At 36.9% G+C, this 27,081-nt stretch overlaps 1 protein-coding gene across 2 annotated transcripts in view; it reads right to left on the bottom strand.

Moving 5' to 3' along the window:
- The window catches only part of pnut (septin 7-like protein pnut), a 451,701-nt gene that overhangs the window by 245,162 nt on the left and 179,458 nt on the right, over positions 1 to 27,081 (bottom strand). Inside the window, exon 1 of one of the 2 annotated variants that reach the window (XM_081755661.1) lies at positions 22,090 to 22,159. The exons of the other annotated variant lie outside the window; for it this stretch is intronic. The gene's annotated coding sequence lies outside the window, so the exon portion shown is untranslated. Of the gene's footprint in view, positions 1 to 22,089; positions 22,160 to 27,081 lie in introns of those variants that run through there. 2 annotated transcript variants of the gene reach the window in all.

Below are 27,081 nucleotides of genomic sequence, written 5' to 3'. Positions count from 1 at the left end.
CAACGGTTCATTTCTTTCATTTTGCAAACATAATTCGCACTAAGCTTCTTAAAACAGAATATTTGGAGTTCGTAGAAGTGTTCTTTGAACCGACAATGTGATGCAAATACATCACGAGATCACAATAATAATAAAAATGGTTGTAATTGTTTTATGTCAATTTTTTTTGTTCAAGTGCCTCCAAGTCTGAACTTTTATTGGCAACCAAAACAGCACCAATGAGAAGTTGGGTTGCATACTTAAAGCATGCGAGCAAACTAGGTAATATCAGTTTGATACCTAATTAAGAGAGTTGAGTTGATTTTGAGCTGTCAGACCTGGATGACTCTCTTGGATTAGAGCTTACATCTACTGTATGCTACACACAGGGTGCACCCATGAGGGGGGTCACCGGGTCCGAACACCCCCAAACGAATTCCTAATTGAACATAGGTACATTTTGCACATTTCCCCAATAACACTAAACTTGTTTAACACAGAAATGATTGATGTAGAACGGAAATTTGATCTTACACTTCATCTGTACTCTCTCTCTTATAAAAACAATCTAGTTCTTTTATTTTTTCTGAAAATATGGACCGAAGTATTTTACAATTACTTCCAGTCTTTTCAGGTGCATAATAATACCCGTTCAATACTACATAGACGTAACGGCTTATAGTATTGGATACCCCCAAAACCCAGGAACCCTCCCCCAAAATATCTGCGTGCCCCTAATTGTACAAAAAAGCCAAGACCGTAAGTACATAATTAAGTATCTAAAGAAAAGAAGAGAAAAAGAAAATTTCCGTTTTCTTTAAAAAAAAAATACCTTTTCATAGGTATACCGTTTAAATCTCAATATGCAATAATCAAATATCTGAATGTAGATTATATGTAGATTATAGCACAGAACTTAATACATAAATTTCTTTCTTCAAGATTGTTAAGAACTTCATGAGACACCATCGATACACTATTACAATAAAGGAATGGTTAAAGAAAGAAAAGACTGGTTGGGTATAGGTAAACGAGTAGTGTTCTAACGTCGCAATCAAGAGGTCCCGGATATGAGTCATGTGGATTGAGCTTCGTCCCATTTTTCTACAGTTCCACCAATCGAATTCTGTGTTAGAGATTACTGTTTTAATATATAGTCTCTGAGCGACTTACTTTCCGTCATTGCTGTTTCCATAGCAGAAAAACTTCAGTTATGTTTAGAACATTGTTATAAAGAAGAAGAAGAAAGAACACATTCAAGTAAGAATTCTCTATTAACATCCATCCCTCTTTCCTCAGACAAACTCAATTACTAAATCTTCTAGAAGGAAGACAAATCCACGTGCACAAGCTATTAAAAGATTCCAGAAAAACTAGTTTAATCAAAACACACATAAAATACATGAATAATAACTTTTTGCATGTAGAAAACAGACACACTCAACGTCACATTATGGAAATTTAAATTAAAAAAAAACTATATGTAAATACGGCTTCCGCTCATCCGGTTTAACACGGAAGAGATTTTCACAGTTCCAGGCTGTTGATTCGCTTCATGAATATGGAAAAAATTGTGTCGTGTGCTATATTCACAATACTTGGACAAGGTGGGATCATAAATTTAATAAAATGGACCTTAGCTCTTTTATGCAAAAGAGAAATGTTTTATGAATTAACGCTTCGAAGAAATATTTTAAAAATCATCCTTGTTAGTACTATGACAAACTTATTCTTTTTACCAAAGAATAAAGTCATCGATCTTAGCTTCATCATACTCTTTTCTATAATGTTGTCTTCTTTCAGGGATTTAAGGTACTATTTCTCTTATAACGCAGCAGCATTACATTCTAGTCTGACTGGATGGTCTGTAACAATACAAAAGTCGAAATTAAGTAAAGGATTTAGCAGCAGAGTATTTGAGAACGAATTTTCATGTGCTGATATTTCGACCAAGATCTTGCTCCATCTTCACTTTTACTTTCAAGATTTTGCTGGATTTATAGGTTTCAGTGTCTCTACATGCAAATAATAATAATAATAATAATAATAATAATAATAATAATAATAATAATAATAATAATAAATAATGAGATGTCTGTTTCTATGTACTGTATGTATACTCGTCTAGAGTACCGTTCAACGGTCCAAATTTTAAACGTAAGTTGTACATATATAATTCTCCTAGAGGATCGAACTGATCCTCAAAATATGGATATTTACAGAAGGGAATTTTCCCAAAACGGGTCTAACAACTTTGTTTTCTATACTATAAACCAAGTGTTTTTTTTTTTTTTTTTTTTTTTTTTTATTGAGGGGATATTCAAAAGGGTAGCTTTGTATTGGAGTTCATGAGTTTTTCTCAAAAACAAGACAGGCAATTTTGTTCACGAAAAGAAATAGAGAATTTTTACGTCCCACGATAATGCTCTTTCGACTTTAGACTCTTTAGACTTAGACTAATGAAAGTGAATGTGTATGAAATGACTGGAGAACCCGAGAAAATCCATGGATACAAAGTCCACCACAAGTTTGCGTGTCCAAACCAGAAAACGTCGCACCAGAGGTGAGTGCTCCATCGTTGAGCCACTGTGCATCCTTAGCAAAATTTACTAGATTATCGAACGTTATTCTTTTCAGTACCACAGTAGACTAGGCAAACCAGGCAAAATGACTAGGGCCACAAAATTAAAAAGGAATGAAAAAAACAATCGGAACAATTAAACCGATATCTGTTAAAACTCCAGTCAGTATTTTAAAGATTTTCACTTTTTCTGCTTTCTGAGTCTGTATAGAAACGACTATTATTTCGAGTTGAAACCACGCCGGTAGCCAACCCAAAAATGAAAGAAAGGGGCTGAAGTTAGGGGAGAGGGCGATCCAATCTTATTATAGTTTATCACCATATTATAGTTCATTTGCAAGCCTACCGTGAAAATTTTAGGGGGGACAGCAAAAATTTAGGGGGGCGGCATCCTTGACCCCCTGGATACAGAGTCGTTAAAAGCAGTAACAAGAATTTTAGGAACGATCAAAAAAAAAAAAAAAAAAAAAAGATTGCGATCTTGGGCAAGAATTAGTTTTTGGATCAAGGGTCGCAAAATTTTTGAACGGTTCCTAAGTTGAGTTTTCGTATTTTCACCGGAATAAGCACATCATACTGAGTTAAGTGATCCAGATATAAGGCCTACGAGAAAACTTTTGATTGAAATATATTGGATATTTTGATCCAGAAATGATAAAAGTTAAATAAGTGACTGACGTTGTTTTTAACAAATATCGATTTAATTCATTTTTCTAAATTGTTACTGTAAACGTTTTACGTTTTGTTTGGTTGGGTATATTTCATTATTACTCTAAAATAACACATATAAATTTCATGTCAAAACGACTTCACAGTCCATGTTCAAGACTGATCAAAAACCGTTGTGTGACACCATCTACTAAACTGTTGGTCCTAAAGATTTTATATTATATATACGTACAGTAAAAAGTAAATGTACTATAAAACAGTCTGCGGTTGAAGCAAACCTGTTTCATTAGTGGGACAATTTCATTAGTGGACACCTTATCACGTGTTGGGGGTGTGGTGGAGGGTGAGAGAGCAACAGTCATAAATTATTTAGGGCCGCAAAAATGCCTAATTTCACCACTACACATTATGTTAGGCATCTTTTTATTTTATTTATTTACGAAAATAATTTCAGATACAGCTGAACGCCAGTTTATACTGGAATATCTAACAAATCTAAGAGATAATAACATAATGTAACAAAAATGATTACAGATAGGTCGAACTTCATATAAAACTGCATTTTTTCAATTCTCAAAACGGATATTAATTGCTTCACTACTCCCAAGGTCTTCCTTGATCTCATTACAAATATAAGACAGTTTTTTTCTGCATAAACATAATATGTTGTGGTAATATAGTATATATATGTATCCAGTAATCAAAGGCTTAACTTCACGAGTCCGATTAGATTTTAATATGCAAATCAAATTAAACTACATAAACAGACCGTTGGTTGGTGGTACGTGTCTAAATAACCCAGGTACATCCTCCCTGTACTCGCATCATTTGCTGGCACAGAGAGCAAAATCTCCTCGTTTACACTTAAAATGCATCCCACGCCGATACGAATATCTTGCCCCTTCCTGTTAGCCAGCCTTTGGCTCCCTCCTCCGATCGATGAAACCAAACACTGAGTCACCCACGACGAAGGGTAATGTTTCACCTGAAGCACATCTAGACTCGATTATGAGTCTGTCTCTCACCCCTTAGCCTTACTATACAACCACGTTCTTTGCTAGAAACGGATTGACCAAAATGTCACTATTCACTTATATCAACTAATTCACCCATATTTCTAGGAGAAAAAGATACAAGTGTTGAATTACACTAAACACCCTATATAATAAAAAATATAAAATATTACTGTGTACAAGGTTCCAATAACAAACAAGCTTTTAAAAATCGAAATAATTGAGGCAATTTTAAACAAAAAGGATTTACTCTGCTCTGTGTTTCCTACAGACAATATTATCCGAGATGGATTGATTAAGAGTGCTAAGTATCCCACACACGTCAGCCTTTTAGAAAGAATGACAACACACAACGGATGCAAAAGGAACGGTGCTTTTGAAACGTCAGGGATAAAAAATTTAAAAAAATGGAAAACCAAAACATAAGGATATCCGCGAAAATGATATTGAATATAATGCTAATTATGTAAACAATAAAAATACGTTGCTACATTTGAGTCAATACTATTCTGAAACCATTTTCTTTCTTGAATTTCGCGTTCCGTTCAGCAGCGAGGCCATATGAGATATGGGATCCAAAATGCATGATTTCACGCCTGAAATCCAACCCGGGTCTCCCGTGGTAAAGGCGTGTACGCTATCCACAAGCGACGAGGGAGCTCTATCCTGAAAGCCTGTCTTAAAAACACAATTATTGTAATTGTTTACAGATTCGTAATTAAACAGTTTATACTAAACGGCGTGACAAACATCTTGGCATTTGAAGGCGGCGCTCCAAGTTCCCTTTAAATGCTGCTAGCAAATGAGAGGTAAGCGGTATTGCCACGTTTATTTTGTACACATCCACGTCTACCCCTTTCACCTGATCGCGCTGTAATTCGCTTAGCCAAAGCTACACCCCTTTACCATTTGGCAACGTCGCGTCAGAGCTTGCGTTTTATTCGTTTAGCTGAAATGCCAAGATGTTTGTCACAGGCTTTAGTAGTTCCCAACCTATTTTGACTGACGATACACTTCACTGAACGCAGACAAAATCGCGACTTAAACATATTGTCCCCGGTATCACGAGGAAAATTACCTCAAATTTGAGACGTTTAATCTTAAATGGTTTCTGATTTGATTAACAATAATTTACTAAACCCTCCCCTCACCTGAAAGAACAGCCAGGGTAACGAAAATTCTAAATACAATGCAAAATATACGAAACAAATTGTAACTTCAATTTATGAATTTTATTAAGAAGAAGAAATGAAATGTTTTTTTTTTTATTTTCTGTTAAGTTGGTCCAACCCAGAAAAGTACGTGGCTGCATACTGATTTAAATATTTGTTTTTCTTTGACAAAACTGGCACTCAGACAAGGGCGCCGATCCTGGGGGACCAGGGGGCCCGGGCCCCCCAAAGTTCACGAGAGCCCCCCCTCATTGTATTTGTGAATATACAATGATATAATTTGAATGCAATTTGTCTTAAAAATCCTCATATATATGCGGTCTGCATCTGAATGCCGCCCCCCCCCCCCAATTTACAGAGGAATCAGCGCCCTTGTACTCAGATAGGATATGTTGTAATTAATTTCTTGATTGCATCACTGCTACCCAAAGCGTTTATTCTAAGAATGGCTTCAAAAGTTGCACAAATATTTCTCATTTCTTCATACTGAAAATCCATCTGAGATAGATCTTGTGTACGATTATACCAAAAATCAATATTTTAAAATTGTTCATCTTCAGTTCCTTGTTTTAAATTGTTCTTTAAAGAAGTATCTCTGATGGTCTACTGCTGCCAACCTTCCTTTTCATTCTCATCTTTTTTGAGAAAAAAAACTATCTCGATTTCAACTTTTTAAGTATTTAGACCATATATCTCTTACGCCCTATCTATAGTAACCTAAAAGCTTTAACGTTGTTCATTTTAGTATCAAAGGAGTTATCTACTGACTGCTGAATCCTACTCCTTACATTTGCGTAGTCTTAAAATTTCCCTCAAAACAATCACGAAAAAAAAAAAAAAATCAATGGTTCAAACTTCGAAAAATAATTAATCAGCCCATTCACTTCTCCTATCCCATTATAAGACAAACTGCATTGGTTTTCTGTATTTTGTAAAGCTTTCATTACCTCTGCTAGTCTTCTCTACATTAGGTTCCACTGCTTCAATTGTTGCATACTCCATCTTTTTTCAGAAAAGCTATGAAGGGGTCACCCATCAGTATATTTTAATAATCTCTATGGGTTTGAAAAAAGCCAAGTAACTAAAGGTCACTAAATTTTGTTACCAAAGGGATCGTTAAATCCATATATTAATCTAAAAAATGAAATGAAATCTTTGAGTTTTATGTCCCACGCTTATGCCGGTTAGCCTAAAGGAGACGGTGATGATGAGCAATGAATGAAATGGTGGAATGAAAAAAGTGGGAGGAAACGGGAGAACCCCGAGAAAACCCACGCACACGGTGTTTGTCCACCACAAAGTTCACTTGGCGGGGGATGGGATCGAGCCCGGGACCCCTAGCACCAGAGGTGAACGCTCTACCACTGAGCCACCGCGGCCCCTATATATCAATCTAATTTTGTTTTATTTAATATCTAGAAAAGTTATGAAAAATTAAAAGAATTTTTTTTATCATGCCTCTATGCCGAAGGTTTGGTCCCCCAACGTTGGTCGCGATTGCTCTGCTCCGCTCATGGGCGGTCCTTCGGTTTAACATCCCACGATTATGCCCTTTAGGCTAAGAGAGACGTTGATTGAAGCAAGTAAATGATGATGGAAGAATTGGTGGAATGCGAATGTGGGAGGAAACGGGAATATACCGAAAAAACTCACGGAAACGAATGTGTGGTCCTGATATGGCTAAATTCAACGTTGGCTACATATTCAAACAGAATAATTGTACGCTATCTTAATTTAGAAAAGTATTTAGCGTCACACAAAGTATCTCAAGAACTTGAACTTAAAAAAAAAAATGCGTTAATAGCCCATAGCGCAGTAATCTCATAACGTGCTTAGCACCATCTGTATGCATTACGCTTATAAATATAATGGATTCGATTGTTATAAGATAATCATCTGGTAACTCAGCTTGTGAGTCGATTTTGTGTTAATGTTCACAATTAAAATTTAAGATATGTGAATCATCACCGTGACGAACAACACCAAAATCGAGTTGTGGCAAACGACAGCGTGGCAAACCGCACGTACTCTAGCGAGAAATAAATATTTATTTTTATGGATGGAAGGTTTCCAGGGAGCCCTCTACCAGTCACTGTTTCCCCCTTGCACTAGCTTCAAAATTCAGCGTAAAAAGATAAGAGGATGCTAAAGCGCAAAGGTCGAACGTAAAGGCTATTTCTTTCCCCTCTTGATCGAAGTGACTATCTCTGACCTATAGCAGCTACAGTTAAAGTGAGTGCCAACGGTCAGCAATAGGTTGTGTCAATTACCCCATATAAAACACACACTGCAAGTATTCTCAAAAATTCAGCCCATTTGAAGAAAATTTGAACCAATAAATAATCAGTGGTTTATCAGCGCACTTGACAAAAATTTCGTTTATTATTGAAAGAATTTAACTCTTGTAAATATGTTCCTAAGGCCTAAAACAGTGGTTCCAAACTAAAAGTTTTACGTCCCACGTTATGCCGACTAGGCTAAAGGAGACGGTGACGATGACAAATGAATGAAATGGTGGAATGAAGAAAGTGGGAGGAAACGGGAGAACCCCAAGAAAAACCACGCACACGGTATTTGTCCAACACAAGGTTCACTTGGCGCACGCAAGGATCGAACCAAGGACCCCATGCACTAAAGGTGAAGGTTCTACCACTGAACAACCTCTATTGATGTAAAATACTTTGGTATTTATTTCAGTGGGTAAATATCCGGGTATTTACCTAAAATGGGTATTTTAGTGAGTACTTAGGTTTCAATTATCGATATTTGGATTACCTTCTTGCTTATTTGTATAACCTCCAACAGAAGCACTAAATAACTACCGAACAGATATTTTCTCTTTAGTAGTTTAAGACAGAATTTGACATATCTATACAAGAAAGGCAAGCAAATTACAATTAATTAAATTTAAAATACTTTCAATTCACTGATGAAAACGAAATGTATATTGCTAAATAGGGAATTTTTAATTAAGTCGCCACAACTTTCACTAGCATATGGCTTTCAGTGTGACCAACTACCGGAGTGAAAATCAGAAAATGGGCAGATATGTAATATTATTACTCCCATCGTCGTATAGATATACTTCCTGAACAATATACATATATATATTTTTCCATCCTCGTACAGATATACTAAATAAGTAACGTCATATTGATTGGATAGTTCTCTTCATTCACCATAATTTCCTTTCCATTACCTCTGGATTCCTTCTATTACACTTAGCAGAAAGAAACTGGCAATTCTACCCCCTATTAATTCTGTCAAAAGTGTGCTCCTGGTAGGACTCTAACAGGATACTAAGCCAACCTTTGAGTTATTTAATCCATAAATATACAAGTACATATCCAGCTTGATCTCTTTTTATTATTATTTTGAAGAACAAGTTTCAAGTAGTAATGTTTGTTTCAGTGAACAAATACAATTTTCATCGTGTTCATCTACTAATATTCAATTTACAATAATAATAACATAATTATGTATTAATACTGTATATATAAACATTACGAATGATAATAACGAATTGTACGTGCAAAGTTAGGATTAGGAAGATTTCTGGGCTTTCAACATCAGCGAAGATTTTGGACGGTTTTAATCTGTATCTAGTAGGATTATGGTAGGTTTTAATCTGTATCTAGCACGATTACGGTAGGTTTTAATCTGTATCTAGCACGATTACGGTAGGTTTTAATATGTAACCAGTAGGATTATGGTATGCTTTAATCAGTATGTAGTGGGATTTTGGTAGGTTTTAAAGTATCAAGAACTCGATACCGCTCGTCTATATTTTTCACATCTTAATGACGTGTCCCAACCATCTTAGACATCTTAATCTAACAATGCGATATCTGACGCATTTACATTTATAAACTTCAGCTTACGTAATTTTCCCATTTAACTCTTTGGGCTCTAAAAACTTTCTTCCAAGACTTTTATAACGATCTTACTCCGTGTTTATCTTGAGACGAACTTTCGCAACCATGTAGTACTAACGACAATTATGTACTCTTACAACTTCTTAATTTTCATCTCGATATTCGACAATATTTCTATTTTTAAAAAGTCCGGTAAGCTGCGACAAAATTTTCTGAACAGATGCATTTTACATTATGTGCCGCAATGAGAAATGCAATATTTACACAAAACGAAAACAATGCCCCCCACGTGTTTTCAAACAACAAAAATATTCTTCGTTTCACTATAAAATAAAATAGCACCTTCCATTATTTCTTACCCTTAAAATGATCGAACTGTATGCGGTGTATTCGTTTATAACACTGTGTCCTTGACATCACTATCCTAAAGCACTGGCGAATGCCCAGCACAAGATGTTCCTGTCATTATAATTTATGAAAGAACGATACGCTTCACATGTTCATTAACCAGAAATACCTTGAGGGAAAGGTAGATCCTATCGGCTTCATGTGTTAACTCGAAAGACATACGTTTATTGTTTGCCTACCAGTACGTTACCTCCTGAGATTTCTTCTTAGAATGAACACATACTAAGAAATACAATTTAACAAACAGTGTGTTAAACAAAACACTAAACTATAAGCAGACAGGAAGATAAACGAAAAACAAAAAGCCTGGTATTTAAATTAGTTGTTCTCCTTAACCCGATGTGATTTGTATGCTCAGCAAAAGCACAAACAAGCGTGACTAATTTTGTAATATAATGCGTGGTTGGCAAATACGCCGAAAACACATTTTTCATAATAATAAGGGCCCCCCGTGACGCGGGGATTGTTTGAGAATGACTTCTAAGAATCACCAGGAGCGCTGGAGTTTTGCGAGCACAAGGTCGACGGATAACGAAACGCGTTGAAAGCTTCGGTCACAACAACAATTTCTTTGAAAGCCTCCACTGGAGCACTTTTAAAACCATGATGGAGAACTCAGCTTTTAAAGACGAGGCCAGCAGTTTTTTGACCGGAAAGATTTATCGTTGCTCTACGAGAGAGACAGAGAAAGAGAGATAACAAGATCAGGAAGGCTCCAAAGGCAACCGGTTATCAGGATGGCGATCTCTTTGAAGGCACTGCTGCAAATTTAAACATCCTTTTCATCACACGTATCTTCTCTACGCAACCTACTTATGTAATATTAAATGGATTTAAAATTGGAAGTATACATCAAATCACTACACAATTTTTACGGAAGTAGACTTGTTGTTTATCGTAATTAAAAAGTCATTCATTTTTATAAAAATTAAATAAACATTTATTTATTGAAGTTTAGCTATATTAACAGACCAGAACTTTATTCACGAAGAAATCAAATGTCGACTAAAAGGAGGGAATTCGTGTTATCATCATCTTTGGTCGTCACACATTCTATAGAGGAATTTCAAACTTAAAATACATAAAACGATAATTATGCCTGTTGCACTGTATGGTTGTGAAACATGGTCGCTTACTCTGAGAGGAAAAACTCAAGACAGGAAATATTTGAGAATAAAATCTTGAGGCGAATATTCGGACCCAAGAGGAACGGAAATTGGGAATGGCGGAAACTTTATAACACGGAAATGCATAATTTATACCGTTTAACAAACACTGTTAGGGTCATTACGTCTAAGAGGTTCAGGTGGGCAGGTCTTGTAGCCAGAATGGAAGGAAGCAGGAACACTTTCAATCTTTTAACTGGAAATCCAATCGGAAAACGTCCATTAGGAAGACTTAGGCGCAGATGGGAGGACAATACTAAGATGGATCTTGCTGAAATAGGAATAACAAGTAAACACTGGGTCCAGTTGGCTAAGATAGAAGTCAATAGGAAGCTTTTGTGAACGCAGCATTGAACCTCCGGGTTCCATAGGTCGTAGGGTTAGTTAGCATCCCTCTTCAGCACCGAGGCTATATAAGACTTGGAGATACAGTTTAAGGTGCAATCTGAACCAAAGTAATGTGATCAAATCTTTAACGGTCTCGTACTGCGAATCGAACCCGAGACTACGGGTACCAAATACTCAAGGGTTAGACATTGTGCCAGCAGGAAAGACTTAAAAACAAATAGCGATTCAGATCCTAGTAATGTTTCAAATTGTATGATGAAAATAACTAAAGGGTGTATGGAGAAAACGAGCCATGTCTGAAATTGAACAATTTTGAGATGGTTATGCCTCATTGTACGTCATAGTAGTATATTAATGTGGATTGATGCGTACCTTGTCTTAAAAAACAAAAGATGTGGTATTGACTGAGGAATTGTTTGGCGGGAACCGCGGGAACTACATATAGAAAAACGGGCATGTGTTACGTTAGGAATCTTTCCTAAGCTAAGCTCACGTTTACTTTAAAGAAAATAGTGAATACTTTAAAGACTATGAAGACAGATGTATGGGAGGGAGAGGAGCTGATAGAGCCTAGAGACTTCCTCCCAAACATTAATGAAACGGGAAAAATGGGACTTCACACAAATAAGAATTCCTTCTTTTATTTTCGTTAGTACAATAATAACAACAAAAAGCTTTAATATACGATTTTTCATAAACAAAGTTTGCGAACCAAAATTCTTGAGAAATGGAACTTTTAAATAAATGACCAATCTACGCATTTCTTCAAAAATACTACCTATCAAGTACTCATAAAATTATCGTCGAATAGTTTTATATTAGGCATTAATTTGTTAGGCTTGCCACAACTTGAAAAAATTGTTCTAGATAATAGTAATAAATTATTTACTGCTTTTAAGCGCTTTATTATTATTATTGTCAGCTTTATGGCGCTTTCATTATTTTTGGCTTTTTAAAATCTGTATTTTCTCTTTTACCGTGTGTTTCTGAAGTCGATTCTATTTCTTTAATGAAAGTGAATTGCTGTGAAATTAAATTTTTGTACTCCTCACTGGAAATCGAACACAAGCCCACATACACTAGCTACTAGACTAGCGAACAAAGCTTGTAGAAGTTCGAGACTAACGTGCCAATAAATTTTCCATATATATATATATATATATATATATATATATATATATATATATATATATATATATATATATATATCTTTTGTTGGGTGAAAATGTTTATTTGTGAGACCTTGCAGTATTTCTGACGTTGAGCTTTCTCGCCTAGCGTGCACCTTAAAGTTGTTTTTTTCGACAATCACAACGCCTGTGTGAACATCTATAATAATTATTCCTAATAAAAATAAGAGTGTATTTCAAATTTGCATCCACTGAAAGTGTTGACGTTCTCGAGGTATGGAAGAGAAACATGATTTATCAAGTAGCCTTCCGTGGGTGAGTGGTTAATGTCGTGGCTTCATAGTCGAAAGGTTCTTGGTTTGAAACCAGTCTCCGAAAGCTGTGAATTGTTTAATTCTTTATTTTCCATATGTTAAGATATTTCTCTCACTGCGCACACATCTGATCTCCAGTAAAAAAGTTCTCCACAAATCGACAATGTGATGCTCATATGTTTGACTAAGAACCTGTGATTCGTATTACGGTTCAGAGATTTTTATTACGATTCAAAAAATAATAAATTTCCCCAGAATATGGATGCTGACCGATCATTTGTTTCTCCAGTTCCAAGCTTACATACGTGAATGTATCTCTCTTTGTCGCTATATTCGAATCTCTCTCTCCATTTTCCTCCTCCTCTCTCTCTCTCTCTCTCTCAATGTCGTCCGTCACGAACTCTCATGGCCTGAAATCAAACGTCTGACTCTTGAAATCAGATGCAAGCTTCTACCAATGGCCATCGTGACTCCCTATATAGATGTTTTCAGTAGGCTGCGGATATTTAGGCACTTCAAACAGGAAAAACAGACACGAAAGTCAGTAAAACAGTCGCTTTCGTTGTCATTCGCTGGAAATTTCGATCTTCAAGATGCTTCTCGCAGTGGTAACAGATCACATAAAAAGTGAATGACATTCTGGCAAAAGTTGACCACAGTCATGACATCACCAATGACCTCAACATTCATCTCCAGTGTTAAATCATTCGGAGAAAGATGGTTGAAAGGTATTCTTACCCCTTGGTTATCCATATTGTATACATGGAAAAGTGGTCATCCATATTGTTAATATGATAAATGCTTACTTTCGCATATCTTGCTCAAGGAGGCGTTACAACTCCGAATCCCTCCTCCTAGCAATGAAACTGAATAGGTGTTCAATAAGATTATCTACGCGTTCTACAGCAAAACACCCTTTACTTTCTGATCGAATCGTATTTATAAGAGACCAGGAGCGCAGGTAATGGAATATCAAAATGTATTTGGATTATATGAGGGAAGAAAAAAATCTTTTTCACAATTTCACTCCAGTAGACAATTTGAAACTGCTCTTGATGACATTCATGCAGCTTCCTGCACAATTTTAGGAAAGGTTTTGTACCGAACGGTAAAAGCGGGGAATCAAGTACTTTCAATACGACACACTTCCATTTGTAACATTCAGAATGACAGATCATCTTTAACGAACAGCATATTCAAATTATGAAAGCATGTACTGGACGGAAAGTTTTTCCTTTGGAATCAGGAAGCCCCGGATTCGAATCTGGTGGCTTGTCATTCTGACAGTTCTTTCAATGCTTTTCCTCAAATCTATCACGAGGAAATAGGGAAGGTCCCTTTAATATACCAGGGTGTCTACTAAAATTCCACAATGAAATTTCGTAACCTTTTCTTCACCAAATCATAAAATTTTCTAACGTTTTCAAGAGCAAATTTGGGTGCGAATTGGGCCGAATTTTCATCCATGCGATAGAAACGTGCTTTGCTTGCAATTTGGTAGCGTCTAAAGCCGACCATAGACATTTTTGGTGGTGAATTTTGACGTTTTATAGAACGAAATTTTCCAATCTGTACTTGCATTTGTACAGTTAAAAAAATCGTGACTCAAAAGCTAAATTTCGTGACTTTTTCGTGACTTTCATGACCGTTTTCTAATTTCGTGACTTTTTCGTGACTTTCGTGACCGATAGACACCCTGTATACAGTATAATCCTAACCGACTTCTTTCCATTTCCGGGATCAAGGTGGCTCAGTGGTAAAGACCTTACCTTTGGTGCGTGGAGTCCCTGGTTCGATCCTCAGTCGAGTTAGTTTATGGTGGACAACACCGTGCTCGTGGGTTTTTTTCGGGTATTCCAGTTTCCTCCCACATTCCCATTCCACCAATTATTCCATTATCATTCAGTTGCTTATCGTCTCCTTCGCCTAACGCGCATAATTGTGGGACGTTAAATATTTCATTTTTTCTTTCTATTTCCACTCAATTGTTGTTGATTGGTTAATAATTTCAGTTAACAAAATTTTCCGCAAGGGCTGTACCAGGCGCTATTATTATTATTATTATTATTATTATTATTATACACTATAACAACTCTTGTCAGACATTGTTCAAATATTGTTGTGTAAATTAAAACGGAATAAAGAACACTCAATGCTGCTAATTTCCGTTTTCTTTAATGACTAATCCATTCAATCACTTAAGTGGAATCCAAACATGGAATCCTGCTAGACGGCTTCTCTGCATAACACAAAACTAGAGAGGGCGCTAATACATATGTATAGAGCAGCGCCTCCGCCCCCTTGGGAATGACGTGTCCACAAAACCAACCACGTCCCGTAGCTTCAGGAGGGTTGAGGGTTCCCAGAAGAAGGGGAATGCGGTAGTACAGAGCCAGACACACGAATGAATCTCGATGGAAACGTCGTACACGCAAAGCACAGGCGGAAAAACAGTCCTCTACAGACGCTGCCGCATATTTATTTGTGAATCAAGGAAAATTTGATGTCACAAGAAAGAAAGAAAAAGTGACGACCTTCCACAAAGACTGCATCAGCATCCTTGTTTCACCTTTTTCCCTTGAGGATGAACTGCTTTCGACACATATCAGCACTGTTCCATTTTGTACTACTCTCAACAGAAGATAATACGAAACGATGGGCCCCAGTGATGTAAAATTTGCTTGGTTGATAGTCTATTTGAATATTCGAATATATATATATATATATATATATATATATATATATATATATATATATATATATATATATATATATATATATATATATATTTCATTTTCAAATAACGAATAGTAGAAACTGAATTAGTGCACTGTTGCTGATATAATGCTAATTGCTCAACACTAATATTTTGATTTAATGTTTAAAATTGATGGATTTTGGTGACATTTTCGCTGCAAAGAATCTTGATTCAGAAACACTTCCTTACAGAAAAGGGTCGTCTATTAATGGAAAACCGAACCATATTTATATTCTTTCAATGAAACAAAGAATAATTCCTACTAAATGCTACTACTATGAATGGATCAAGCATGATGTACTTCTGTCAGTAGCTTCGGCATCATTTGTTTGCAGTGGGTTTCAAAGAAATGTGATACATTTGCAACTTACAATCGTTATACTTTTCTTTCTTCATTTTAGTTTAGCGTCCTTTCTAGCACCAAGACTGTATGAGACGTGGACCCACTGTTTAAGGTGGAATCCGAACCATCACAATGCGTACAAGAACGTTCTTCAATCGGGGATTGAACGTGAGACCACAAGCACCAAACACGCGTGCACTAGTTGCTAGATCAGCAGAGAGGACAAGCGTTAGGGCTATCAACATTATATAGATAGATTGTGATGGACGAACTTACACAGGATATCCAGGAGTTAATACCTTGAAATATGCTATTTGCGGCTGACATCGTGCTAGTGAGACCAAGGCAGCTTTGCAAGAGGAATTAATATATTCATAGTTTTCGGGATCTCTGAAATGAAGAGTGACACTTCCGATGCAGTTTAAATTAGGGATGGGCAAAATTGGTTTCTAGAAAAACAGAAACCTGAAAAACCGACATTTCGGTTTTCTCCAAAACCGGTTCGGTGAAAACTTTTGGAAAACATAAAACTATTTCTGTGGAAACGGATTCGGTTTCCGGAGAACAACGAAACACTATTCTGGTCAGAAATAGAACAAATTTTGGAGAAAAAACCGGAACCGGTTTTGAAGAAAACCGAATCCGATGAAAAACTGATCCGGTTTTGGAGAAAACCGATAACCGGTTTCGGTGAAAATCGAAAGCGTTTTTTTTAATTTTCAAAAACCGGTTTCAGTTTTCTAAAACCGAAAAACCGGTTTTTGTGCCCACCACTAGTTTAAATCCAAATTCAGCCCACAATAGTAATATTTAATTTTAAGACAAAGACAAAATACATCGCTTATCAGAGAGCGCTTTAATAATAGTAAAAAGTGACTGATTAACGGATCATATTACTAATTTTAATCCAACGAAGTGGATAATTAATGCTAGTAAATTATAATTAAAAATACCTTCACCGAGTTCGATAATGGAGTCAATTAACTAACATCTTTATCGGTAACGGTGACTTCAACGGTGGCTATCCACATCCCATTTATTCATAAACGGTAACATGCAACCCTTAAACAATTTAAGAGTTAGGATTGCATAAACATCCAGTCTAAAATCTAAACGAAAGGCCCTTCAGTCATAAACATACGCTTCCCGTAATCCTCTTTACTGTCCTTAGCAAGCTTTATTTAACAGAAATAGCCTGCAGGAGTTTGGTTGTTGGCACCAGTCAACTAAATTCCTATCCAATATACAACCCGCTGTACATAGAATATTTTAAAGTGCTCTCCTCTCAGGATAAATTATCCGAGTTTGTTGGTTTCTCTCCTTTGAACCATTGCACGCAGCCAAGCTCGTCGGCGTCCGCTTTTCCACGAGGTTTTCATCTCCCATTCGATCTCCCCCTCTGTTCCCCGGCACTTAATCGACGCTCACAAGGGGAGAAGAGCTGCATAACCAATGGGAGTACAGAAGGAAACACTGGCAGAGTGGAATACAACACACAATTTATTCATGCATCTCTAACACCACTCAAAATATTTCTCCAATGCACGAAACCATTCCAAACACACACAAGCATTACTCTATTGTCACCAACGAAATGTCAATACTTCCAAGAACACAAAAAGCAGTTTTATTAGAGAAAGCTTTGAAACATGCGACCCACACAAACTGTAAAAGTTTTTCTTTCAGTTTGGTAATATTTTTCTGCGTGTGTATCTGTCACACGTGGCGTTTGGTTGAACGGTAAATTAAGCTTTCAAAATTCCTGCGAAAACTATAAATATGAAGGGAGTTCAGCTAGTGCGATGTATGATGCTGAATAAATGAAAAACCAGACCCATTCTTATTGTTGGACACCATGAGTATAATCGGAAATAGAATCAAACAGAGATTTAATTTTAAACGTACCCAAGTACGCATTCAAAGAGTGGGATACGGAGGAGGAACTATCTTCAAAACACTTTATTAAAATTTTTACCTAGAAGAGAAGAAAAGCCATTCATTTATATTCATGTACTAGAAAATAACGTGTCTGTCATCAGATTTTCCAGTATAGTACAAAGGAGTTACCTAAATTCCGAAATTATGTACACAGAAAGATCTAATCGCATGCGTTTTTTTTTTTAATTTTCAGGTCGGCGGGGGGTTGAGGGGGTCAAAATGTATGCAAGTTTTTACAGTTTCTAAAAACACCCGGACTGTATGCAGCCATTCACATAATGGTTATGCGGGCTTACATAAATGCCGAGGATAAATACCCATGCAATCGGATTATTGTCGTGACATTCTTCTTCCTCTCTTTTCATCCAAGATTGATTAGAAATTAGATTTCTAAGCTTTCGGTATCTATGGCCATGTTAGCCCTTCATGTATGAAAGATGACGTTTCTAGGCGATCACACTACTCGAGGAAAGGGGAGGAAGGATGTGACCTGGGACCTGTACGTTAGCTGCCACCCTGGCAGTTGCCTGATGTGAATGAGGAACAACCAGGAAACCACTCAGGTTGGTTGCCCTGAAAAAGCCTTTCAACTTTTTCAACCGAATGTCCCCAACGGGAATCAAACCCAGGACCGCTCGCACAAAACAAGAGAGCGTTTGAGACTACAATTAATTCCAATTACTGACCTCCATGTGATATCGAAAAAAAATATACCTAGGTATGTAAGCCTACGTATTCAACAGAGGTGAGAAAGACAATTGTCGACTTACTCTTATCAATAAACGTCACGCCAATTCATTTAAGGAAATTCATTCCACTCACTGTCAGTGAAACTATGACAGCTTTCCAAACCATATGGACCCAATATTCAAACCGGAAGTTATAGATCTATCATTTCCGGCTTGAATAGAAGAATAAAGTTCGTGATGGAACCTGTTCTTGCGACGACGAACCATACGAAAAAAAAATAATCTCGCTCTATATTTATTTTAGTTCTCTGGGGATCAGAACTGAAACCGGACGTTGTGTTTTTTCCACAATATAAGTGATTTCTACAAAGATAATAGCGGAAACAGAACCTGTTCTTGCAAAACGGAATCTATTAGTAAACAGCTTTTCTCTATTCAACTACCAGTTTTCTTACTGGCGATCTGTGTTCAAACCGAAAATGGTGGCTATGAATTTAGTTCCCAAAGAATAGGTTCACTCTTGGCTCTATCCTTCTATTGAACCGGAAGTTGCAGACATCATTTTCGATTTTAATACTGACAAGTGAGCATCACAGATCGATTAGGATTAGGAATTAGATTTCTGAGCTTTTGGCATCTATGGCCATGTTAGCCCGTCGCGTATGAGGGATGACGTTCCTTGGTGATCACACTATCCGAGGAAAGGGAAGGAAGAAAGGATTGGGGAAGAAAGGAAGCGGCCTGGAACCTGTATGTTGGGTACTATTCCGGAATTTGTCTGGCGTAAATGAGGAAAACCCAGGAAAATCTCTCAGAACGGCAGGCCTGAAAAAGCTTTTAAACTTCTTCGACCGAGTATCCTCATTGGGCACCAGAGACCAAGAACAGTAAGAGATAGTGAGTAACTATTTTTATATGTATTCAGCCTGCCACGAACAAATTTAATCTCGGATCGTATCCTTACATTGGTACAGAGAGAAAATTAAACCGTTACGAGCCTACGCAACACAGATATTTATACAGACGAGGAATAATATCTGAATGAACGTATATATTAATATGTACCTTATTTTATTTCTGTAGTAATTTATACTGTGATTTTAGTATAATCTTAATTTGCGCTAATAAATTTCTATTACAGTTAAAATTTCAATAAGGAATTTTAAGGCCTATAGAAGGGGATCTGAGGGCCTACAACTCACATAATTATAAGAGTTCTGAAATTAGTATAATGGTTATTTGTACGGAAGAATAGATCAATGGTCAGATTAGCTCCCAGCAGAAACACAAATTATCTCTCTCCCGAAATGAAGTTTGGCAGGGAGAAAAATGTAAAGGCAAACCTATCTACTATATTACTTTAAATGTCTCCACTCTTGAAACCAAGAGCCATATAGCTTTAAAGGTTCACTTGCGTGCGGTTTCTTCCATACGTTGAAGAAGAATTCTCCTGTGTACAATATTCCTTCCGTGATTCTAGAGACAATTGTTCCCATGGAAACGATGTCGACATGATGAAGGTCTCGCACTCCTCCATTAGACTGCTTCTCTACTGAGCTCTAGTCCACATCGAAGGTGACTATATTCCTTCTAACTTTAAAAATTTTTACATTCACTGTTTTATGGGTAAATTAGTTCGTACTGGAAACTGCCATATTATTATTATTATTATTATTATTATTATTATTATTATTATTATTATTATTATTAAAAGTGTTATTTTCAAGCAATGCGTAGCGGTTTATACTACTGGCACCTATTTACGGCGTTTAAAAATGTGATTTTTCTCATCAATTTTTATTCTTGTATTTAAAGTGATTTGAAGACAAGACAGTATACACACATACAAATAAAGCATATATCCGTTTATACGATCAATATTTGTTGGGCATGGAAGTGTGGTTAATATTATAAATATGCGAAAGATGTCAGCTATTAAAAAAAAAAAATGAAATCTTTGAGTTTTACGTCCCACGTTTATGCCGGTTAGGCTAAAGGAGACGGCGATGATGAGTAATGAATGAAAGGGTGGAATGAAGAAAGTGGGAGGAAACGGGAGAACCCCGAGAAAACCCACGCACACGGTGTTTGTCCACCACAAAGTTCACTTGGCGGGGGCTGGGATCGAACCCGGGACCCCAAGCACCAGAGGTGAACGCTCTACCACTGAGCCACCGCGGCCCCTGTCAGCTATTAAGTCTGAACCCTTAGTCAGGAGAAAATTTAGGTTTGTTGTTAGTTATTCAAGTATTCTGTAATGCAAAGTGCAGGGGCGATCGTCCCCCCGGAAGAGTAAAACTTTCTTATTATATAAAACCCATTCCAAAGTTTGCAGCCCTTAAAAGAAACTGTATGACAACCCACGGCCCCCCCAGAAGCCGGTCCTGGATAAGCCCCTGGCAAAGTGGTTGAGGCCAAATGAGCAAATCCGTATCACTTGAGGTGGTGGGTTTTCGGTCCTTGAGTTCGGTTTATAATATTAATTCTGTATCGTTGAGTACACTATGGCGGATGTTTATTTCTGTATGTATGTTCCTGTATCATTTGACGTTGTGCATATTCAGTCCTTAAGAGATAGTTACTGTTGTTCCTACATCACCCACCAGTCGACTGCGCCAGTTGTCTCAATCCAATAATTGATATTTTTCTTGTCAGCTTCTCGAACGCACACTAAATCAGGTAACATTTCTAAATAATTTGGTAACTAATAAAAAGGAAAAGGTTCAAGCAAGCCTGTATCAGGTAAGTAATGTTGTACATATATATAGGCTATACTAGACATGGATGCCCTGTGTGCGAGGGATTCCCAAAAGGAACGTAGGAATTACTTGCCAGGTTATAGGGAATCCCTACGTTCCTTTGGGGAATCCCTCGCACACATGTGGTGGAGGTTTGAAACATACATTTTTCAATCGAGCAGGTATGACTTTGAGTATCATGTTCTAAATCGCACTCTCTACGTTGCGCTGTTTTTGAATTACAACTCTCTGAAGTTCATTTCTATTTTCCCACGCTTTCGGCACTTTATATCGCCAAAACTATCCCTCACTTACCAAAGTTCCACAGTTTCGGTGTCGGGAATCAGCTCCCGAAGTTTGTTTAAATAGTTTCTTACCACCCTGTATATAATAAAAAAAGTGACTACAAGAAGAGGGATAATAAATCCAAAATACGGAAAAGGTAGAATAAGAAATCATAAAGAAGTTAATTTCGACTCCGCTAATAAAAACACGAGAATACGATAACCTCCCCGACCCAAACTTTACTAATATTATTAGGCAATTCTGAACGTTTTCTGAGATCTGAGTGTTCCGGACATTCTGCAAGAATGTGCCGCATACACAGTGGGAATATACATCAATGTTTCTTTAAATGCCATTTTCATAAACATGCATAAGACAATTAAATAGAATATTTTGGTTTGAAAGAAAGATTATAAATAGTGAAAGATGGTTCAGATTTGTTTTAGTTAATCCCGCTTATGGATAGTAGCACGACCTTTTTCAGAGATGGGTGGCCAGAATTTTTGAAAAAGAAAGAAAGAAAACGTTACTATAAATATCAACTAACAAGTATCCAAAGTAAGGTACAACTTTTAAAATGCTGTATGACTATAAACAAATACACTGCGAATAAATTTATTCAGTAACATTTACAATACATAATTAATACACGCAATTATAAGAATACTAACAGAATTACTTACTGCTGAAGTCCATGTGGAGGGTTGTAATGTTAAACCATGATCATTTTCACGTGACAGTGGGCAGGAACAGACACCAAAAAGAGAGAGAAAAGTAAAAAAATACAATTATTAAAGTTCTTAGAAAGTCATTCATTTACCAATATTAAACATGCTAACCTTCATTATATTTTAATACGTTTGCATTTAATGTCACATGAAGCGAGAGGTCGCATTCAGTTGGCTACTTTTACTTATAATGTAGTGATTCTGGGTTGGAATTCTGACGTCCGCCATACTATTGTTTCTCTTTGGCGGACATTTTCATATAGATTAGAGCTCTGTCACATGACAGAGTTGAGTTTATCTCATTGATTTATATGGGAGGGAAATTTTAATAATGTGATTTTAAGAATTTCTTGTTCAAGTTTAGTTAAATGTCCTTTGCGTTTTCAAAATGAAGTTGCATTACATATAAATTTAACCATACTTATGTTTTCGACTATTACAAATTAAATCTGTAAATAATTAATAACATTTAATTTACACAAAGTAAAGCATACCTAACTAGATTTGAAGAAACATATCAATAAAATTCCACTTCATTTCAAGGAAAACAAAAATAACTATACCTAATTCTCCATATGAATCAATAGGCACGATGGGGCACGTATTACACCCAATTAATCAGGAAAAAGATTCTTGACACAACAGGCACTCGCAGGGCTCAGTGGTCTGGTCTCAAATAGTTGAAAAGTGACCAAAGTACACGAAAAAGTGACCAAAAGCACATGAAAAAGTGACCTAAATCTCATCATGGTCTTTTTTTCCTTTGTCGATTTCTCCATCACCTCTCTCTCTGTTTGTTGTTTTGTTTCATCTTTTCTTCTTTACTTCTTTTTGAGCTTCCTCCTTTCTTAGTTTTTTTTGTGTTGGCGCAGAATGCTGCGCATGTCGTGGACCGAAAGGAAAAGGAATGAAGTCGTACTAAAGGAAGCTAATGAAGGACGACAGATCATGAAGATAATAGGAAAAAGAAGAAACAGCATGCTTGGCCATCTTACTCGACACTCCTATTGGATCACTGTGCTGATAGAGGGAAAGGCAGAAGGAAAACCAGGAAGAGGAAGACCAAGGATAGAATATCTAGATGCAGTTACGAAGAAGAGGCCTTATCAAAGTATAAAACAGCTCTTCCAAGCGAGAGAAAAGTTTTAAAATTTCCATGTTGCCCACCAACCTATGGTTGAGGTGAACAAGAAGAAGTATGCTTTGTAGTTACGGTAAGCAGACTTAGCAGATGTAAGAAGCTTCTGAGTAAGTGGAACCAGTTCTGGCCTATTTCCGAATTTCTTCATCTCAGACATTATATGTAACTTAGCATTGAGAGTTCTCAAAACCGTGAAATATTCAAATTCATCACATACTCTTAAGAAGAACATACAAGAAGGTAACACAAGACGAACATGATGAACCACACAAACACAACGTTGAGCGGAGCGTTAAATATTTCAAGGGAAAACTAAAAGACTATTATGATAGAAGAAAGAATAGACACAGAAGGGTTCTCATCAACCCCACCTTGAGAGCTTAAGCATCCACCAACTATCCACTGTGCTTTAGAAAGAATAAAAGCTGAAGTGAGAATAAAGCTGACTGTTTCAGATGTGGCAGCAAATATTGAAGCTTTCAGGAGAGTAACGAGTAAAAAGTTTCTGCCTTTTTTCATTTATTTTTATATATTATTTTAGAAAACTGCCAATGCAAAACATAAATCACACGAAAAAGTCACTTTACCTCCCCAAAAAAAAGTAACTTTTAGTAACAAATTTGAAAAAAAGTAACTTTTAGTGACCAACTTGAAAAAAAGTAACTTTTAGTTAAAAAAAAAGTGACTCGCTATGAGCACTGCACTCAACTAACACGAAGGTAATTTAATTAAAAAGATTGCTGATATTTGGTTTTTGCATGTTGTATACACCATATATTTTAATGTACCTTAATTTGGATAACAGGATATCAAAATAGCTTGGAAAATAATGGTTCTTCTCCATACCCATTACTGAGAATTTATTATATACGAGGTTTTTTGACAACTGAAGAACAAAACCTGCAGCTGTTTCACATTCAAGTTGCTATTTTATGGAGAAGACCATTATGCAGTAGAATATTGACAGCCCTATCTTCCGTATAATCTGAGCTTCCCCCTCCTACTAAAAATAGACCCGACCACTAACTAATGACAATCCGTTTCTGGCACGCAATTAAAGTCGGTTGAATGTTCTAACAATGAACAGTCACGCACATAGTACAACAACCGAGACATACTTCTTACGTCGCAGCGGTTCAGTGGTAGAGCGCTCACCTCTGGTATGTTGGAACTTTGGTCCGATCCCATCTCGCGCTAACAAGGTTTTGTCGCAGTTCTCCCGTTTCCTCCCACTATCATCGTTCCTTATCTACATCTCCCTTAGCATGAAATATAATCGTAGGACGTACAATTTTAAAAAGTTTTTTTTAACCGTCTCAGTCTAGGCTAAATGTAACAATAAGTTTGCTTTCTGTGCAATAAGATCTAATTCAAGTGTCTGATTGAAAGAATGAGAGGAGAAATTGTTAAAGAAAAAGTTCCTACACAAAACAAAAATAGCTACTATTTGGGAACCAGGCCGTAGCTAGTAGGGATGCATTCGAGTCGAGTCGAGTCGAGATTTAAGCCTGTCTCGACTCGACTCGAGAAAATGTTGTCTCGACTCGTGTCTCGACTCGAAAATATGTTGCTGTCTCGACTCGTGTCTCGACTCGACAGTCTCTGTCTCGACTCGACTCGAATTCGAGTCGAGACGTCTCGAAATTCGAGTCGAGACAAAATATACGAGTTAAAATATACACACACATCAGCCAGACCGTTATGACTACCTACCTAATTGTTAGTATATCCACCTTTTGGTATGAATAACAACGGCAGCGCGTCTTGGCATGGTCGCAATGTTCCTCGGTGGGTCGCTGGAGAGAGTTGGCACCACATATGCACACACAGGTCATCTAATTCTCGTAAATTCCGGGGAGGGGGTGATGCACCCTCACGTCACGTTCAATCACATCCCAGATGTGATCGATTGGGTTCAGATCCGGAGAGTTTGGGGGCCAGCACATCATTTGGAACTCGCTCCTGTGTTCCTCGAACCACTCCATCACACTCCTGGCCTTGCGACATGATGCATTATCTTGTCGAAAAATGCCACTACCGATGGGAAACATGGCCGTCATGAAGGGGTGTACGTAGTCTGCAAGCAGCGTGCGATACCTCGGCCGTCATGGTGCCTTGCTCAAGCTCCCTTAGACACATGGATGCTCACCTGAATGTTCCCCAGATAATAATTAAGCCGCAGCCAGTTTGTCTCCGTCCCGCAGTACAGATGTCAAGGAGCTGTTCCCTATGAACACTACGGATTCGCACCCTCACATCGTCATGATGAAGAAGATATCGGGATTCATCAGACAATGCAACGCTCTGCCATTGTGCCAAGGTCTAGTGGCGATGGTCACGTGTTCATTTTAGTTATAGTTGCCGATGTCGTGGTGTTTACATTCGCCATCGTTAGGAGTGTGTGTTCAGACTAGTGTTGTGAAGGCCTGTGAAAAAAACGGAAATTTTGGGTTAAAAAAACAGTTTTTTTACTGTTTTTCCGAGCTGGGAAAAAAACGGAAAATTTGGGTATTATCAGAATCATCATTTAATCACAGAATCATTTTAGTTAATATGTTAAATCAAACATATATTTCATAGAGATATTTTGATTGTTCTATGTAAAATTCCGGAAATTTTGAAACCATTAGAAAAAATCGTTTGTTCGGAAATATTGGCAAAAACAGGAAAATGTAGTTTAAAAACTATTTGTTAGCCTGAAGCTAGTAACCTTACTTGCAGTAACATGTCTGCAACATATACAGTGGGAAGTCGAAAATCCGAACTAATTGGGACCACAGGTATTCGGATTTTCAAATTGTTCGGATTTTCGAAAATGACCAAGAAAATGCCATTTAGGCTTACATACTGTACGGTATGTTCTTCTATCGATACAGTGGTTATTCAGTACATACAGTAATTACAATACCGTACGTAAGGCTACTTACATTTAATGTTTCTGAAGAACTTGCTTGTACTCTAAATAACACTGTTCTTGTAAGTCACACTCAAAACTTATAGGCCTAAGAAAAAATAAAAATAAAAATACATGACAAACAATTACATATAAATGAACTTTTGTAAAAACACTGACTTCACATAACGTCGATGGACACTCTATTGGTTGTTTATCGCTAGCGTTAAGACAAAATGTAAAAAGCTTCTAGGGACCGCATTCGGATTTTTGACGTTAGGATTATCGACGTCCTACTGTATATACAATGTATTTCGCTAACGGAAAAATACTTAAAGCAACAGGTTTTAATTCTACTTTACACACATATACCGCACAAGTGAGTAAATTTGAGCAGCGAGAAATATATTAAATGAAACTTCCGTTAGTTATTATCACAGACTAGCAGAATATCCATTCTTCGCACGGGGAGAATACATTTCATTTTGGACACAAAGGGCACCAAAACTGTCACTAATGAACTTGTGGAGCCCCAAAACTATGAATTTGACATTAATATCGATAATTTTCAATTATCTTTACATGTCATCATCCTCCTTAGAGTACTAATGGGGCTGAATTTTGTGGATTTAAACGGCATATTCTGTTCATCTCAGCGAGTATGGATTCGAGGCCATTTTCGATCATGTATATATATATATATATATATATATATATATATATATATATATATATACAGAGGCGGATCCAAGGGGGCTATAGCCCCCCCTTTACACTCAAGTATACACTGCATAAAATGGGCTTCAATCCTGCTTTACACTGGATAAAACTGCAAACTATGGTTTAGCCCCTCCCTTGATCATATCCTGGATCCGCCACTATATATATATACATATATAATGTTCAAAAAAAT

This window comes from Thermobia domestica, chromosome 1 (genome assembly GCF_964235325.1).
Source record: "Thermobia domestica chromosome 1, izTheDome1.hap1.1, whole genome shotgun sequence".
Lineage (NCBI taxonomy): Eukaryota > Metazoa > Arthropoda > Insecta > Zygentoma > Lepismatidae > Thermobia > Thermobia domestica.
Note: the sequence above shows the minus strand (reverse complement) of the source record. Positions and strands in the feature narration are given on the sequence as shown.